General features: G+C 36.7%; 1 protein-coding gene and 1 non-coding gene across 4 annotated transcripts in view; one reads left to right on the forward strand and one right to left on the reverse strand.

Annotated features, from left to right (window-relative positions):
• Nucleotides 1–20,410, forward strand: part of LOC134220283 (matrix metalloproteinase-2-like) — a 261,279-nt gene that overhangs the window by 197,261 nt on the left and 43,608 nt on the right. The window lies entirely within an intron of this gene.
• On the reverse strand, nucleotides 7,107–7,190 carry Trnal-uaa (transfer RNA leucine (anticodon UAA)). The gene has a single exon. It is a non-coding gene; the product is annotated as a tRNA-Leu (tRNA).

The raw sequence follows: 20,410 nt of genomic DNA on the forward strand, positions 1-20,410 counted from the left end.
AGGTGAATTTTTGTTCGGTTTGAGGATAGATTTTTAAATGTATTTTAATATGTTTATACTAGTTCTAGTGAAACGAACAAATAGAAAAGATTAAAGTGCGTGAGTTTAGAATCATTGTGTGGTGATTAACAGCTTCAAGCAATGATTGTATCGAGAACTGTGACGATTTTCAGGTAGGTGTTTATATGAAAATACCGTTTTGTAAAAGGGGAAAGATTCACTCCGGCTCAGTGGTGTAGCAACGGAGAGCGAATGTACGGAATCTACATTTTTATTTTCTACACGCAAAAAAATATTGCAGTCAAAACTACCATTCCGAGGGTTATTTTAAGAATACGCACCGACGATTTTCAGCAGATAACATACCCGTTTGATTTTACCATGCACGCAGTAAAAATGTACTGTGGCCCATGCGGAATGTTGTCACATGAACTGAAACAGTGGTGAATTTCTCTGGAACCATGGTAAAATTTACTGAAATTTCATAGTAGTTTTAAAAACAGAGCGTAGTCTACAAAATAGTAGTTTTAACCACGGATTTTTTTCTGTGTATAATTAGACCAATTAGGAGTGAAATAATATTAAAAATAAAAATATAGAGTATTGTGCGAAATAAATGGGAGAATACGGCTTCCAAAAAGTATAAATCCTTAGTTTTTTTGTGCAGTGAGCCTGGAATCGGGTCCATAGGCCCAAGTAGTGATTTACCCTATACAACTTCGTCGCGAAAAGTAGGAAAATCCTGGCCTGTCTTTTTTGCAGCTCGGACAATCTGGCCAAATTGCTAATTTCTCTTAAAGGAGTCACATAAATCTCGTCCAAACACAAGGCAGCGAAATTTGCAGACGAGCTCCTGATGTGTAAAATAAAGTACGTGAGGACCTTAAATCTAGCCTTCAATCCGACCAAATTTTCCCTCGGTCTGAAACTGCTTTAAACTTGATTTTGTTCAGTTGATTTATAATTTTTTTTTACAGTGGATGATTTCGGAATATATTCAGAATTATTAAGAAAAACTTTGAATGATTCTTAATGTCTCAAAAAGAATCAAATGATTGAAAAAAATATGTGAAAATGAACTAAATCCGAAAATAAGAATGTCTGCCCCTTTACTTCATTTTTTTTAAATAATATTTTGGAGCTCTTTATTGAAAAAAAAAACAGGGCAAATTGAGGATTTTTTAGATAACGACGGGACAGCAATAGAAGGTCTAAAAAACGGTACTGTCCCGTTAAATACGGTACGTATGGTCAGCCTGTTTATTCTGAATGCACCGCTGCTTCAGGGGATGTGTCTTGGTGCAACTCTTCAAGACTGACATAGCGTAGTACTAAAAGGTGGATTTGTTTGTAAACAGTATTTTTTACGGAGTTTGTATTTGCCGTGAAAATTTGAAGCCAACGCAAATCATAGTGATCACTTTTTCGACATAAACGACGATGTTTCATTTGCGAACAGAGACAGAGGGTCGGAGATGAAAAGATTAAACCGGTACCCAAAGATACTGCCCTGTGGGACACCTACCATGTCCTCGCCGACAGATAATTTTTGATCATTTTCACCAGGATTGTGGGAAGATTATACCGCTGAAGCCTATAAAGCAGACCATCATAAGGCAAATTGTCGAAAACTTTTCGAATATTATTATTTATCCTCTTAAAATACACCTGATGGTGCGAGGAACTCGATTTAGTTGATGGGACGGTTGAACGACCGCACCAGAATCCATACTGTTCTTCGAGAAAGATGTTGCTTTGTTCAGCAGATTCACGTAAACGGAAAGAGACATTTCTCACTTCAAGTAAGAAATGAGAAGTAAGCAGTCGCAATTATTGATATTTGAGGAGTAAAAAGTAGAAAGTAAGACATGATAATTGTAAAATGTGAAGTAGGAAGTAATAAGTGAGAAGTGGAAAGAGTAAACTGAAAAGTGGAAGATGAGACAAGAAATTTGAGAGGTGAGACGTGACAAGTAAGATGTAGAAGTGAAACGTGAGAAATGAGAAGTGAGATGTGAGAAAAAAGTATTTAAAAATGAATTAATCATCATTTCTTATTTTTTCCTTCTTTCCTCTTTTTCATCTTTCTTTTTTCTTCACTTTCCTCCTTCTTCTTTCTTCTTTTTTTTCTCCGTCTTCGTTTTTTCTTTGTCTCTGCCTTCCTTCTTCTTTTTCGATCTTCTTTTTCTGTTTATTCATTCTTCTTCTGTTTTCCGTATTGCTTCTTCCGACTTGCCCCTTCCTTGTTCTTTCTTCCTTTTTCCTTCTTCCTTTCCATATTTTTTCCTAGACCTGTGCGCAGATTGAATTTTTACCGGTGGCGGCGTGACGTGGCTTCTTCGAATTCTTAAGGAAGTTCCTCCACAAGTTCGTTGGGAAGTTCATCGAGAAAACGCTCTGGACATTCCTCCGGAAGTTCCTCTAGGAATTCCTCCGGAAGTTCCACCAGGAATTCCTCCGGAAGTTCCTCCAGGAATTCCTCCGGAAGTTCCTCTAGGAATTCCTCCGGAAGTTCCTCCAGGAATTCCTCCGGAAGTTCCTCTAGGAATTCCTCCGGAAGTTCCTCCAGGAATTCCTCCGAAAGTTCCTCCAGGAATTCCTCCGGAAGTTCCTCCAGGAATTCCTCCGGAAGTTCCTCCAGGAATTCCTCCGGAAGTTCCTTCAGGAATTCCTCCGGAAGTTCCTTCAGGAATTCCTCCGGAAGTTCCTCCAGGAATTCCTCCGGAAGTTCCTCCAGGAATTCCTCCGGAAGTTCCTCCAGGAATTCCTCCGGAAGTTCCTCCAGGAATTCCTCCGGAAGTTCCTCCAGGAATTCCTCCGGAAGTTCCTCCAGGAATTCCTCCGGAAGTTCCTCCAGGAATTCCTCCGGAAGTTCCTCCAGCAATTCCTCCGGAAGTTCCTCCAGCAATTCCTCCGGAAGTTCCTCCAGGAATTCCTCCGGAAGTTCCTCCAGGAATTCCTCCGGAAGTTCCTCCAGGAATTCCTCCGGAAGTTCCTCCAGGAATTCCTCCGGAAGTTCCTCCAGGAATTCCTCCGGAAGTTCCTCCAGGAATTCCTCCGGAAGTTCCTCCAGGAATTCCTCCGGAAGTTCCTCCAGGAATTCCTCCGGAAGTTCCTCCAGGAATTCCTCCGGAAGTTCCTCCGGGAATTCCTCCGAAGTTCCTCCAGGAATTCCTCCGAAGTTCCTCCAGGAATTCCTCCGGAAGTTCCTCCAGGAATTCCTCCGGAAGTTCCTCCAGGAATTCCTCCGGAAGTTCCTCCAGGAATTCCTCCGGAAGTTCCTCCAGGAATTCCTCCGGAAGTTCCTCCAGGAATTCCTCCGGAAGTTCCTCCAGGAATTCCTCCGGAAGTTCCTCCAGGAATTCCTCCGGAAGTTCCTCCAGGAATTCCTCCGGAAGTTCCTCCAGGAATTCCTCCGGAAGTTCCTCCAGGAATTCCTCCGGAAGTTCCTCCAGGAATTCCTCCGGAAGTTCCTCCAGGAATTCCTCTGAAAGTTCCTCCAGGAATTCCTCCGGAAGTTCCTCCAGGAATTCCTCCGGAAGTTCCTCCAGGAATTCCTCCGGAAGTTCCTCCAGGAATTCCTCCGGAAGTTCCTCCAGAAATCCTTCTGGAATTCCTAAAAAAATCCATCCAAGTTCCTGCAGCACTTTCTCAGGAAACTACCTCAAGAATGTTTTCTGAAGTTCCTTTAGGAGTTCTCAGAATATCCATTTAAGTTTCTGTATTAATTCCTCAGGAAATTACTTCCACAATTTCTTCTGAATCTGAAGTTCTTTCAGGAATTAGTTTGGAAGTCACACCAGGATTTTTCGGATAGTTTTTTCAAGAATTCTTCCCGAAATTCCTAACAAATTCCATTCAAATTCTCCCAGCAATACCTCAGGAAGTTTCATCATGACATTTCTCGGAAGTTCCTCCAACAATTCCTCTCGAAGTTCCTCCAAGAATTACTCCATTACTCCATGATTTCCTTTAGCAGTTCTCGCAATAATACCCTCGGTAGTTCATCCAGGAATTCTTCCGTAGTTTCCACCAGAAATTAGATTGGAAGTCTCCAGGAAGTTTCTTCAGTAGTTGCTTCAAAACATACTTCCCGGAATTCATTCAATTTCAGTCCCCTCCCTGATGTTTCCTGAATTTTTGTGGGATTATTCAAAGTAGTTCTTGATACATTTCGTGGAAGAGTTCTTTAAGAAACTCGCGGAGAATTTTTTGGTTAAAATTCCTATAGAAATTATAGAATAAATTCATGGGGGAATTTTTGATGGAATTTCTGATTTATTTTCTAAAGATCTTCCTGGGAGATTTCTCAAGAAAAAAATCTGGAAGAGTTGTTGAAGAAACTTTTAGGAGAAACTCGAAAAAGAATTTCTGGTTTAAATCTCTATAGACATTTTTAGATAAATTCTTGAAATAATTTCGAGTAGAATTCTTGATGGGCTTCCAGAAGATGTTCTCTTAATTTACGAACATAACTTCTTAATAAATTCCAAGTGAAATTCAAGAAGTTGAAGTGTTCTCAAAGGTTGTTTATAATTTTTAAATGAAAATATGAAATAATTTCAGACCGAAACACTTAAGATATTCTGATAGGAGCTTTTCTAGGAGCAATTCCGGAAATTCCTGAAATACATTTGACTTGGGTTGCGTCTCGTTTCCTGATGTAAAATCAAATTAAATTTAAAAATGATAGTTCGAAAATGAAAATCTCACTTGAGAAGCTAGGTTTCGACTTAATTCAGCTTCTTCTGGTTGAAGGTACTGCCGATTGCATGACGGTTACCAGTTCAGAGCAGGTTACTGACATCCTATTGTTTAGCCCATCGCCAGATCGTAGCCAGGATGTCCCGGGCCTTTTTTTTATAAATTGCTTTTCATTTATTACACCGGGCTATGTCTATTGATGATGATGACACCGCGCTTAACACAATCTCGTTTTAGAGCCTACCGCTGATCGTGTTTCCAACAGCTTGATACTCCTTGCAACAGCTTGATAGCTACTTGCAGCAAAGTAAGAGCCACGGATACGTTATCCTTGATAATTTTCATTTTTCGAGTCCCATCTTATCATTGAGCAACTATTATTCCCCTGTGCATCTATTCTAAACGAGCTGTATCTGAGACTGCCACCCAACGAAAATGTTTTGAGATTTCAACTGGAGGATTTGTATCATGTTTCTTTCGTTCGTGTCCTTCTGCTGAGATAATGTAGTTGGTCCATAGCATCCAAGAGTCGTTGAATTCCTTCCAAATACGGATGTTTTTCTAGCAACTCATTTGCCAATGACGTCATGCCGCGTTAAATTTGCTTTTGCTCTTTCAGGGCGTTTCGGAGTTACTAATTCCTTCATAATTTGCTGTTATTGTGCACTGGTTTCGATATTGACTGAGTAAGAATAGACAAAAACTTTTGTTGTTTCGTCGTGCCATTTTTGTAAACGTCTCTGGGATATGCCATACATTTTCCTCTTCTCTTGATCCTGAAACTTTACAAAGGTTGATTTGTGAAGTTTTCTCTAGGCCGGAATCGAAAAAACCTGACCTGTCTCCTTTTGCAGATCGGATAAAAACTCTATTTCCACGGAATGCGGATTCACTAAAAGTCAACAGCCGGTTTATTGAACGAAACTTGCCTGTTTCCTAGGAACACATTTTTAATAAAGATTAAATTAAATTTAGATTTTGATTTACCCTCTACTGTTTACACGACATGTGTGACAGTTTTTCGAACACTGAACGAACACTGACACAAATTTAGAGTAATGTGTCACGAGATCAGTATAACACTCCAAAATGCCAATAATTAAAAACAGTTATCAACTTTTGTTTTCAATTTTTTTGCTTGTATTTAAATAACGCAGCATAAATATTATTTAATTTCTGCTGTTCGGTTTTAGCCTACGTTTAAGTAATATGGAAAAATGTTTTTATTTCTATCATGATGAGCAGAAGAATAAATTCGTAACAATCGTGGACTTTTTTTCAATGTCATGCGAGAAAGAGAAGTTTGAGAATGAAAATGCAAATGAAAAACATATGTGATATGGCATGGTATATGGCTTATACGCAATGTAAGCTTTTAAAATGTTTGCTTTATTTCGAAAAAAAATAGTAAAGATCTAATAAACTGACTTAATTGTGAATGTATGTCAAGAGCGATTATGATTTATCTATCAATCCTGCTTAACGTTGAAAAAAATCCCAAAAACGCTTTTATACAACACTGCTTTGTTTGGAGTGGTAATAAAATCGGCACAAACGCTCAAAGAACCCAGGAGCAGTAACCCTAATTAGTGAAATATAAACACCTGACACTCTCACAGATGTATAATATGTCAATGCCCCATAAACATGCAAACAAATTTGAAAGGAGCGATAAAGTAAAATCAAAATCCTAAATGATCTTGTTAGTCAGTGTCTCTCTTATAAGCTCCTCGGTTTATAAGAGCAACAACAAGCTAATGGAACCGAATCATGCAATGCGAAGAGAACACATTTCCCTATACACCGATTGGGTGATGTATGTGCGCAAATATGGATTTTATTCCACGTGCACTTTGGTGAACCAATTCATTCGGTGACAAACATAATATCATATGCAACGTTAGTAAAAATGCATAATAAGTTAACGATGTTGGTAAGCAAACACAGCTGTGCCGCTGTGCGGTTTGTATCTGATTCGTTATTAATGAACACTACCATCATTAACACGTGTCCGATTCACATCCACATCGGGTCGCGTCGTAGAAACAAACACAAAACAAAACTCAAAACCAACACAGCTCCAGCGCACAAGTCATGAATCCGAGCATGAACCTTTATTTTCGTTCATCCGCCGCAGCACCGTTCATCCATATTCCAGTCTACACAGCTCTACACAGCATTTATATCTCGTGCACCCCATCCGATCGATCGATTCAACCGAAGGCAACATTACCATTTTGTGCTAATAACGGCAAACGTGCTGCTACTAACCGTTTGATTTTTCATTTGGCGCCAAGTCCTCCCATGCCCCTCCCACATCCAATTCAAATGCACTACTACTTGACTTCTCAAACGGTGGTGTGCTGCACCAGCATTCGCAGCACAAAAAATAATTGTCGGAATGTCAGAAGTGGGGTTCGAACCCACGCTCCCTTACGGGAACCAGAGCTTAAATCTGGCGCCTTAGACCGCTCGGCCATTCTGACTCGGTGCCAATTGCATGGACCGAAGCCATTTTTCTGCCGCTGCGGAGGGGAATGACTCACGTTGGAGCAAAAACGTAAATATTAACTGCTTACTACGGCTCCCCTTTTGCTTTCGATTACAGCGGTATGCAGCGTATGTATGAATGGATGGGAAAACACATCCACTTATAGAAGCGGGTGCTGGTTAGAGCAGCGGTAGCTCGTTCGCCGTTTGTGCTTGATAGAAATGAGCGTCATCGCGGCTGCGCTTAGTGGATGTAGACGGTGATAGCGATGTAGTGAGGAATGAGGAGGTTTGCTTTTAGCAGCACTGCACTGGCTTATCGCGTAGGTAAGAGCCTATTTTGTATTGCCTTTATTGAATGGATTGTATTCTTAGATGCTCCATGAAATTAAGACAACTGCATATTCAGCGTCGATTTCATTCAATGTTAGAAGCAGCTGATAGACATCTGATTTATCCACAACAATTTGAATGATTGATCAATTCCAATTTATGATTTCGATTTATTTAAATCTATTTCCAGAACAAATTTTTGCTTTTTTTCATAAACATATTCTGAAATTAAAGGATGCGAAAATAAAGAATGAATAATCGATTTTATTTAAAAAAAAACGTGGAAAACGATAAAGCAAGCCATCGTGATAACGCCAGATTATTTTCCGATTCTAAAGTCGAAAGTTTTATTGCAGGGTATTTATTCCGTCATTATTAACATGCTTGTTTATTAATATTATTTACAAAATGAATAATCTTGGCTTGATCTTTGTAATTTGTTAATGCTATCATGCGTGCTGTGCTCACTGCTCAAAACAAGATGCACTCTTTGTTATTGATTGTTTTTGATACCTATCGGGCAGTTCACGGTCGAGCTTCATCTCTTTTACTATGCAAAGATATTAATAATGCCACTAATAATTACAACAATAAATAGCTACAGGCTTTGTTGTTTTCTAACTTTTATGAAGAACGAAAGAGAAAATACATTCGTCCGTGTAGTGACCTATGGGTTCATGTAAAGATTGCAAAGAGCAGCAATTCTATACTCTGTCCCACATTAATATAGGTACACCCCATATTTTTAGGATAACTTTTTTTTCTGTTGCACCAATCCTTACCAAATTTTAAGAGTGGATTCAGGGGTTGAAACACCAACGTTTTGCAAAATATAGCCAGCCTACTTTATTCGTTCATTTTTTTAAAAATAAATATGTGGAAAAAATGGTGTCCCACAATAATAGGTACATTAAAAGGTACATTAAAACATTTTTCACTTGAGATAAATCAACTAAAGCAGAGAAAAACTAATAAACATCGGTTTTCTGAATGTATAAAGCCTTCTTAGCTTTTGACACCTTTTTCATTAATTTCACGAGCATTTGCTTAAAAACGTCTATTTTGACTCAAATTACATAATTTATTTCATAACTATTTGAAATAGTTTTCCTCTTGATCTTCCTTATTGAAAACCGTAGAAAATATTAGAATTAGAGCATTTGAACATCACTTATTGAAGTTCATATCTTGTTCGTGACTTGAATCAGGGCAGGATTTCGGCAATATCATTGAATTTCTTGTCATTTCTTTAATTATCTGGTTTGAAAATGTGTGCGACCCTAACAGAATGTGAAGGGAATATTGTTATTACATAAAAATATTGAAACGCTTGGTTCAATTTGTTTTTCTACTGAGAATTCGATTTATCGGGACTTCCCCATTAAACCTAAATAAAAGTCTTCTATAGAATGTCGAAAACGCACGGTATTTCTTCAATATGGGACATTGATGACAGATCTTGTATGATATTGATAGCAGAATTTGGCTTTAAAGTAAAGATTATATAAGTAAAATAGTTTTAAAGAATAAATTCGCCATACAATTTTCAAGATTTATTAGTATTAAATAGCGGCCATCTTAGATATTGCACAAACCTTGTCATCATCATAAAATAAACAGAGTAGATTTCCAGGTTGTCCCTGGACGCCCTACAATCGATATTTTGGTACTGTAAACTTAACATTTTTACGATACACTTGAGGGAATCTTCAAAAATGTGATAAGTGAAGGCATAAATTCATGTACTCGAACGACCTGCTCTTTTTCCAGGCCCAAATACTCTTTGAAGTGTTTTCGGCATGATAATTTGTGATACATATTACTTTGCCAAGATGTAAGCAAATGTCGTGGAGTGCAAGAAATTGACCAAAACAGCATAAGGGACATCAGTACGTGGGTGTCGAAAACCATAATATTCGATGACTGAACTGAATAGTTAACTTTTTTGTGCCGATATAAGCTCGGAAAACTTCAATAATTCAAAGTTTTACGACAAAAATTACGGAAATTCTGTTGGAAGAATTTTTCGCGAAATTTATTATGGAATGAAATTGTAAATACGTTTCCAGATGAAATTATCATACGAACTCTTATAATAATTTCCGAATGATTCTTAAAAGAATTTCTGAATGAATTTCAGAAGTGATTTCCGATAATTTTTCAAAAAAATATCCGAAGGTTTGAGACTAATTATATTTTCGGAGGAATATCCGAAAGAATTCCTAAAAAAATCGAAAGAATTCCTGGATGATGTTCTAAAGATATTCCAAAGGAATTACTGGAATAAATTCTTTGAGAAATTCCTGGAATATGTAATTGCTGAAAGCATTTCTTAGAAAATAGATTTTCTGGTTTATTGATTTTTATCGGTGATGGAAAATACACAATTTCCGTTTTTAATAACGTTTCGGCTTAGTCCATTCAGCCATCATCAAATATTGAAAAACGTACACTTGCCACCAGGGTGGTTTAACCAGAAAATATAAACGACAAACCAGAAAATATAAAGTTTTACGGTGACCGAAATCCACCAAATTTCTTAGAAAAGTTCGAAAGCATTCCTAAACCAATTTCCACAGGTTTTCAAAAAAAAATTCTGAAGCAATTCTCCTAGGGGAATTTCGGAAAGTTTCCCTGATGCAATTTCCATAAGAATTGCCGAAGAATTTCCCGAAGGAATTCCGACCATGAAATTCTTTAAATAATTCGTGAGGGATATTTCGAAGAAGTTGTCAAGACGCAAGTATTCCTTAAGGTTTTTCATGGTTTTCCTAAAGGAACTTTTGAAGGAATAACCTGATGCATTTACAAAAGAATTTCTGGATCTATCTTCTAATTAATTTCCTGATAATTTGCCGGATGAATCCCTGAAAGAAATTTCAAAGGAATTCTTGGAGGAGAATTTCGAAAAAATCCTGCAGGAGTTCCTGCAGAAATTCCTTAATAAATTCGTTCGGAGATTCTTATAAGGAATTCCGGTAAATTTCTAGTAAATTTCCTGATTTTCTAAAAATTTGTTAAAGAAATTCCTGAAGGAAATTCCAAATGAATTCTAAAGAATTCCTAAAGAAATATAGAGGTATTTCTACATTTATTTGCGAGGGATTTTTGAAGAAATTCTTTAAAGAATTTTGTAATGAATCACTGGAGGAGTTTTCGATGTTTTACTCAGAGAAATTTAAGATGGAACTCCTGAAGGATAAGTTTCCCAACAGACGCGTCTCGAAGACCGTTGGAAAATGGTTTGTGGTTTGCTAAATCACAAGACGCGTCTCGAAGACCGTCGGAAAATGGTTTGTGGTTTGCTAAATCACAAGACGCGTCAGAAATTTGTGGTGGCGCGTCTGGAAGACTGCTGGAAAAATGGTTTATAGTTTGAAAAATATCAAAGTCTCGCCTGGATGACCCTAATAAATTGGTTTGTGGTTTGCAAAATTACAATGAGCGTCTGGAAAATGGAAAATGGTTTAGTGGTTAAGAAAACTATAAGGCATGTCTGAAAGGTTGCCAAAAAAAAATTATTGTAGTTTGTGAAACTCCCTCCTTAGCCGTGCGGTAAGACGCGCGGCTACAAAGCAAGACCATGCTGAGGGTGGTTGGGTTCGATTCCCGATGCCGGTCTAGACAATTTTCGGATTGGAAATTGTCTCGACTTCCCTGGGCATAAAAGTATCATCGTGTTAGCCTCATGATATACGAATGCAAAAATGGTAACCTGGCTTAGAAACCTCGCAGGTAATAACTGTGGAAGTGCTTAATGAACACTAAGCTGCGAGGCGGCTCTGTCCCAGAGTGGGGATGTAATGCCAGTAAGAAGAAGAAGAAGTTTGTGAAACTACAAGGTGCGTATAGAACACCAACGGAAAATGGTTTACGATCCAAAAAAATTCAAAGTCCTGTGAGCATTGATTTTGATCAAAACAAATTTAGATTACATGAAGCCACTTGGCAACGTACATGAGACTACCAGTCGCGCTATTATATAACGAAATCTGAGAGGAATGGATTTGGATTGGATTTGGATTGGATTTGGATTGGATTTGGATTGATTGGTTTGGATTGGTTGGATTGGATTTGGATTGGTTTGGATTGGTTTGGATTGGTTTGGATTGGTTTGGATTGGTTTGGATTGGTTTGGATTGGTTTGGATTGGTTTGGATTGGATTTGGATTGGTTTGGATTGGTTTGGATTGGTTTGGATTGGTTGGTTTGGATTGGTTGGATTGGTTTGGATTGGTTTGGATTGGTTTGGATTGGTTTGGATTGGTTTGGTTGGTTTGGTTGGTTTGGATTGGTTTGGATTGGTTTGGTTGGTTTGGTTGGTTTGGATTGGTTTGGTTGGTTTGGATTGGTTTGGATTGGTTTGGATTGGTTTGGATTGGTTTGGATTGGTTTGGATTGGTTTGGATTGGTTTGGTTGGTTTGGTTGGTTTGGATTGGTTTGGATTGGTTTGGTTGGTTTGGATTGGTTTGGATTGGTTTGGATTGGTTTGGATTGGTTTGGATTGGTTTGGATTGGTTTGGATTGGTTTGGTTGGTTTGGATTGGTTTGGATTGGTTTGGATTGGTTTGGATTGGTTTGGATTGGTTTGGATTGGTTTGGATTGGTTTGGATTGGTTTGGATTGGTTTGGTTGGTTTGGATTGGTTTGGATTGGTTTGGATTGGTTTGGATTGGTTTGGATTGGTTTGGATTGGTTTGGATTGGTTTGGATTGGTTTGGATTGGTTTGGATTGGTTTGGATTGGTTTGGATTGGTTTGGATTGGTTTGGTTGGTTTGGATTGGTTTGGATTGGTTTGGTTGGTTTGGATTGGTTTGGATTGGTTTGGATTGGTTTGGATTGGTTTGGATTGGTTTGGTTGGTTGGATTGGTTTGGATTGGTTTGGTTGGTTTGGATTGGTTTGGATTGGTTTGGTTCGATTTGGATTGGTTTGGATTGGTTTGGATTGGTTTGGATTGGTTTGGATTGGTTTGGATTGGTTTGGATTGGTTTCGATGGGGTTTGGATTGGTTTGGTTTGGATTGGTTTGGATTGGTTTGGATTGGTTTGGATTGGTTTGGATTGGTTTGGTTGGTTTGGTTGGTTTGGATTGGTTTGGATTGGTTCGGATTGGATTTGGATTGGTTTGGATTGGTTTGGATTGGTTTGGATTGGTTTGGATTGGTTTGGTTGGATTGGTTTGGATTGGATTTGGATTGGTTTAAATTTTGTTTGGATTGGTTTGGATTGGGTTGGATTGGTTCGGTTGGATTCGGATCGGTTTGGATTGGTTTGGATTGGTTTGGATTGGTTTGGATTGAGTTTGGTTGGTTTGAATCGAGTTTGGTTTAAATTAGATTTGGATTGGTTTGGATTGGTTTAAATTATGTTTGGATTGGTTTGGTTGGAATTGGATTGGATTCGGTTGGATTCGGATTAGATTCGGATCGGTTTGGATTGGTTGGATTGGTTTGGATTGGTTTGGATTGGTTTGGATTGGTTTGGATTGGTTTGGATTGGTTTGGATTGGTTTGGTTGGTTTGGATTGGATTTAAATTATATTTGGATTGGATTCGGATTGGATTCGGATCGGATTTGGATTGGATTTGGATTGGATTTGGATTGGATTTGGATTGAGTTTGAATTGGATTTGGACCGAGTTTGGATTTAAATTAGATTTGGATTGGATTTGGATTGGATTTAAATTATATTTGGATTGAATTTGGATTGGAATTGGATTGGATTCGGATTGGATTGGATCAGATTTGGATTGGATTTAAATTATATTTGGATTGGATTTGGATTGGAATTGGATTGGATTCGGATTGGATTCGGATCGGATTTGGATTGGATTTGGATTGGATTTGGATTGGATTTGGATTGAGTTTGAATTGGATTTGGATCGAGTTTGGATATAAATTAGATTTGGATTGGATTAGCATTGGATTTGATATGAATTGAATTTGGATTAGCATGGATTTTTATATCTTTATTAGGTTGTTCTTATTAGTAATGAAGTTCAACACCGCTTAATTTTGGTTTGCATTTGGGTAAGATTTGGAATGTTTTTGGATTAAATTGTCATTGTATTTGACAAACAAAAGAAGTCTTCGTAAATTTGTTGTTCTCTAATCATCCAACTTCCAGCATCCACGGAGAGTCGCCGACATAACTTCGTTTCGGCTATTTAGGGCCACACACTAATATTCCTTACCTCTTCCTAACTGACTACAAGGACTTGCCGGCGCCGTTATTGATCATTTGAACATTTGAACATTTGAGTCACTTAAACTTGCACACTGAGAATGCTTGAACAATCCCATCGTTCAGTTGATTCCTTGTGTAATTCCACTGATTTTGGTCAATCACGAAGTAGCAACCATAAATAAGTGCAGTCAGTCAAAGCTAAAGCTAAGGTAAGCTGAAATCCTTATTTCAGATTAAAACCAGTGTATTGTTTTACCACTGACTTTCTGGATTTTCAAAGATATTTTGAAGCAATTTCCGAATGAATTCCTGTAGGAATCCAAAAAATTATATAAAAATTCCAATAGGTATTTGCTTAAAAATTCCATTTGATTTTTTTTTTCGTGGATTTCTTCAATAATTATTTAGGAAATTTATTCAACAATTCCTCCAGAAATTCGAAAAGAATAACTTCTCGAAAACCTATTCAGAATCCAAAAATAATTAGGAAAATCATCATTAAATACATTTTAAAATTTCTCCAGTAAATCCTCCAGACATTCTTACAAAAACTCCTCCACCAATAATCTATCAAATTTCCCCAGTAGATCATTTGAATACGCTTCTTGAGTCTCTTTCGTAACACCTCCCAAAAAGCCTTTGAAAATTTATTTAGAAATTCCTTTAGTAAAACAAACAATTTCAAAATTCCTACAGGAGTTATTTCGGAAATTTTGTCGAAAGAATTCTCCCGAAAAAATATTGAATAGTGAAATAGGAAATTTTTAAGAAATTTCCAATGGAAAATGGATTTCATCAGCAATTATTTCTGGTTTTTGTCAAACAAATTCTTGACAAATTCCTCAAGACATCCCTTTCGGAACTCTAGGAAGAAATTCTCGGAATTCCTTTGAAATTTTGAAACTTAGGAATTTATTCAGAACTTCATCAGAAATTCTTTAAAAATTTCTCCCAAAATTTAATTAGAAACTCCTCAACACCTTCGGATATTTATTTAGAAATTCTCTCGGGAATCTCTCCAGAAATTCATTAATACATTCTATTACGAATCATTTAGAAATTACTTCTCCCTCGAAAAATTGATCTGGAAATTTCTTTAGGATTGCTTATTCCATTCCTTAATAAATTTCAGGAAGAAATCAACCAACAAAATTTCCGAAATTAGTCCTTTTACTAAAAAAATAAGTTAAGAAAAAATTTCTGGATGGCCTTTCCAGAGGATTTTCAGAAAGAGTCCTGAAGGACATTCAAAAGGAATTATTGGTGACATTTTCTAAATTGTTCATGGAGTGGAAAACAATTCTGAAGAATATTTAGAAGAAATTTTCGAATAAATTCCTAGAGGAATTTCTGAATGAATTCTAAGAAATTTCCAGAGGAAAGTCTGAAAGATTTTCGGATAAATTTGGCAAAGGAATTCTTACAGGAATTTACGCTGGATTTTGCAATAGAATTTCCGGAGAAATACCGATTGGATTTTGCAAAGAAATTCCTAGAACTTCTTCTAAAATTCTCTCGAAAAGAACTTCCAAAAATTCGTTCGAAAGTTCCATGATTAATGAAAATTACAAAAAATCAGTTGTTGACTTGAGAATTATCACAAAAATATCATTCAAAAAACTTTTTTCAAAAGTTGTTTACGATTCGAATTTTTTGATGAATATGTAACCCTAAAAAGATTCTAGAACGTGGTCTAACAGATCATTGTCCAAATTACAAAATGTGATGCTTAAGGTGAAATTGTCCAGAATCCAAATAAATTATGAAAAAATCTACTTCTCCGCTTATTTTCAATCGCAACAGCCTAATAAAAATATACCGCTAGAAACAAAAGCTACTTTATATTTTTGAAAATTCGGTGGTGGATTGTGGCGATGAATGCTTTGATAGCACGTGCTATTTGTATTGCGGAGAATTTTTTCACATCTATGAAAGCCTTGGAAAATGATCACGAAAGTTGTCATTTTGTTGCAAGGCACAATACCTCGCGTTTTCAATATCGATAAAGAAGCAACGATTAACTGTCATCTTTTTATTTTGGTTTTGCTGCGTTGCAGCAAGCTTAAAACAAGACGATAACAGTTGCTCGTTACGTAATAATCTTGATAGTTGTTCTTAAGAGCGAAATTACAGAAATGTCATTCAATGACATTTGACACTAATTTGGCTCTCACGCCGGCGATTTCAGATTTAGAGCAATGACCTGTTAGAAAAAGTTAAAAGATCCATTGAGGGTTACATGTTCATTGAGAAAAAAATGTAAATAACTTGTGATAAAAGCCTAAAACAATTTCTAATTATTTCATAAACATAATATTGTACCGCTCCACAGTGGGCGCTGCAAGCCAAAAACGTGCGTTTTTTTACTCGCGTGCAAACGGTTGATTTTACATAGGTGGTGTCTTCGGAAGAAAATTTTACCAAAAAATAAGCTCTCTTTTGGAAGATTAGGGTGACCTAAATATTCGCCTGTTATGGTGATCCAAAAAAATTTTTTTTTTTTTCATTTTAGTTCAAAAAACTTGAGCAGCTACAAAAGTGATAGAGCTTGAAAATACAAACAACTTCGTAGAATATACCAACTCTCTATCTTTTAACGGTAGCGATTTATGAAATTTCAAAAAATCGTATCTAAAACCAATTTTTTTCAAGAATTTTTTTTTTCTTATTGTTTTTCGACATGGACATGTTCTATAAAGTGAACAAGTACATCAAATCACACGTTTTCCTAAAAAATATGGATATTTCGGAGGTATATTAGTGAAGTTATTCGACTTTTTCATATTATATAATGCAATTTTGCTATGTCCATATCTTTAATTGAGGCAAATTGTGGCAGACCAAACACAAACCATATGAAAGTATAGACATCCAACTACCAAATGCACTCTGTTTTATTAGGAGGAATTCGGAGGAAATATTGATTTGACAAACATTAAGGTGACTCAAATTAGTATAAAAATCATTTTTTAAATATATTCAAAGTTTTCTTGAAAAAAACTGGTTTTAGATACGATTTTTTGAAATTTCATCATAACTCACTACCGTTAAAAGATAGAGAGTTGGTGTATTCTACGAAATTATTTGTATTTTCAAGCTCTATCACTTTTGTAGCGGCTAAATTTTTTTAAACAAAAATGAAAAAAAAAAATGTCGATCACCCTAACAGGCGAATTTTTAAGTCACCCTAATCTTCCGATTATTTTTTGATAAAATTTTCTTCCGACGACACCACCTATGTCAAATCAACGTTTTTGGCTTGCTGCGCCCACTGTGCGCTCTTAAAAAAAATCTACTCCTCCGCTCATTTTCAGTCGCAGCGAATAATAAGCGCTAGATTGTCGCCTAAGAAAAACAAACTTCTAGTAAAAAGATGCTTTGATATTTTTCAAAATTTGGCAGCCGCGTGGTGGTTTCAGGCGGAGATTGTTTTGATAGCACGTGCTATTTGTACTGCGGACAAATTTTACACATCTATGAGAGCCGTAGAAAAGGATCACGGAAGGCACAATATATACGGACTAAACTGCACTGTGTGTGTAACACACATCATTAAAATAAGATCGGTTCATGTATTCTTGACCAATTCTGTATAGATTGCTACCACAAGATTTAGAACCCAATTGGACACAATTGAAATCTAACGAATAGGTTGTTATTATCGCGAGTTGAATCTTGATATACACATATCCTTATACCTAGAAAGGATTTGACGGTTTTATGACACGACTATGGTGGGCCCATCTCTCACATTCCTCCCAGTCACAAATTGATTGAATTTGAAAAACTTCTTCAACGGCAATGTCTCCGGTACGCTGTAATCAGTTGCTGGTCTCCAGCAAATAATCCTATTCGTTCGTAATTTATATTAATAGGATATCGTCCCTTATTCTTGCTGAAAGGAGAATATCAAGCAGCACACCACTCTGCTGGGGCGCACCAAGAAGTAGTTGCGATTCAAATCACTAACCATGCGACATCACATCGCCTCACCGCGCCGCACTATTCCAGATGAGAAAAGTTTGACGATTCGGTTCGGATCTGCATTCATATCGAACCGAAACAATTCGGAACGACAAAGGGATGTGGTGCGGTTTCCTGCCTTTCCCGGAACAACATGTTCTCGTTCCCGGGAATCCCGGCGAGTGGCACTTGGCTGCTGCGAACGGAAGCAGAATTGATTTGCATTTTGTTTTTGGATGTTATTTACACCGCACCACCGGATTTCGGGTTCCCATTCGGGACCGTTCCGGATTCCGATGCCACGCAGTTACAGTTCATTAAAGTTTTGCGTATGTAAGCATTCCGGTCATGTTCGCCTTCAGTCAGGACACGTTGCAATGGGAGTTCAAGTTTTCCTGGCTGTTTATTTGTTTTCGACGCTGGCTTTTGTGGGTTCAGCACCAAGAAGGTAATAATGTATTCGCGAGTTTGATGACGACTGTCGTAAAATGTGATTCTCACGTGAGGTTGTTGGCCATAAAATGGTATTAGGATCATGTTCTCAAAAGGTTTGTTGTCATGATGATCATCAAAGATGAATTACACGACACTTGTCGAAAGATATATGCTTTTTGAGTTGACGACTGGTGTGTAATTGTTGTTGACAAAATCTTGTTTTATAATTGACTTGTAGAATGTAGACTGTCAAAACTTTGTGTTGTCTCAGATACGTCCAAAGGACAAAAAATACCTTAGTAAAATTAAAAAAAGACAAAGATCTTGGAAATAGTTCCCAAAGTTCCCAATAATAATCAACTCAGATCTAATTCGCGTAGAATTCGGCACTTGGACCAGATTTCTGATAGGTATTAGAAAGCATTTTAAAAAGCACGACTTAAAATTTATTTTGATAGTGTTAGTATATATATAACCTTCTAATATACATTTACTTAAATCGAGTTTTAATAAAAAATAAAATTTTGGTGTCGTTTGTACTCAATTTGGATTGCATTTGAATTCAATTTATTTTTTATTAAATTGGAAAAGATTTGAAAATGTATTTGATTGTATTTGTATTGGATATGGGTTTGAATTTGATTTCGATTTAATTTAAATTGGATTTGGATTGGGTTTGGATTTTTTTAAATTAATTAAGATAAGATTTGGATAGAATTTGGGTTAGTTTTGTATTGGATTTGGATAGGATTTAGATAAGATTGGGATTGGATTCAAGTTGGGTTTATATTGCATTTGAATTGGATTTGAATTCAATTTGGATTGTATTTGGATTTGATTTGGATTGGATTTGCATTGGATTTGGATTGGATTTGTATTGGGTTTGGATTGGATTAGGATTGGATTGGATATGAATTGGAATTGAATTGGATTCAGATTGGATTTTGATTGGATTTGGATTGGATTTGAAATGGATTTGGATTGGATTTGAATTTCGATTTAGATTGGATTTGAATTGGATTTAGATTGGATTTGGATTGGGTTTGGATTGGATTTGGATTGGATTGGATTTGGATTGGATTTGGATTGGATTTGGATTGGATTTGGATTGGATTTGGATTGGATTTGGATTGGATTGGATTGGTTTGGATTGGTTTGGATTGGTTTGGATTGGTTTTGGATTGGTTTGGATTGGTTTGGATTGGTTTGGATTGGTTTGGTTGGATTTGGATTGGATTTGGATTGGATTTGGATTGGATTTGGATTGGATTTGGATTGGATTTGGATTGGATTTGGATTGGATTTGGATTTGGATTTGGATTGGATTGAATTTGGATTGGATTTGGATTGCATTTGGATTGTATTTGGATTAGATTTGGATTAAATTTGTATTGGATTTGAATTTCGATTTGAATTGGATTTGGATTTGGATTGGATATGGGTTGGATTTGGATTGGATTTGGATTGGATTTGAATTGGATTTGGGTTGGATTTTAATTGGATTTGAATTGGATTTCCATTGGATTTGGATTGGATTTGGATTGGATTTGAATTGTTTTGGATTGGATTTGGATTGGATTTGGATTGGATTTAGATTGGTTTGGATTGGTTTGGATTGGTTTAGATTGGTTTGGATTGGTTTGGTTGGTTTCCATTGGTTTGGATTGGATTTGGATTGGTTGGATTGGTTTGGTTGTGTTGGATTGGTTTGGATTGGTTTGGTTTGGATTGGATTGGTTTGGATTGCATTTGGATTGGGTTTGGATTGATTTGGATTGGTTGTGTTGGTTTGGTTGGTTTGGATTGGTTCGATTTGGTTTGGTTTGGATTGGTTTGGATTGGATTGAATTGGTTTGGATTGGTTTGGGAATGGTTTGGATTGGTTTGGATTGGTTTGGATTGGTTTGGATTGGTTTGGATTGGATTTGAATTGGATTTGGATTGGATTTGGATTGGATTTGAATTGGATTTGTATTAGATTTGGATTGAATTTGGATTGGATTTGGATTGGATTTGGATTGGATTTGGGTTGAATTTGGATTGGACTTGGATTGTATTTAGATTGGATTTGGATTGGATTTGGATTGGATTGGATTTGGATTTGGATTGGATTGGATTTGGATTTGGATTGGATTGGATTTGGATTTGGATTGGATTGGATTGGATTTGGGTTGGATTTGGATTGCATTTGGATTGAATTTGGATTGGATTTGTATTGGATCTGGATTGGATTTTTATTGGATTTGAATTTCGATTTGGATTGTATTTGATTTGGATTTGAATTGGATTTTTAATT

Source organism: Armigeres subalbatus, chromosome 3 (assembly GCF_024139115.2).
Source record: "Armigeres subalbatus isolate Guangzhou_Male chromosome 3, GZ_Asu_2, whole genome shotgun sequence".
In the NCBI taxonomy this organism is placed as follows: Eukaryota; Metazoa; Arthropoda; class Insecta; order Diptera; family Culicidae; genus Armigeres; species Armigeres subalbatus.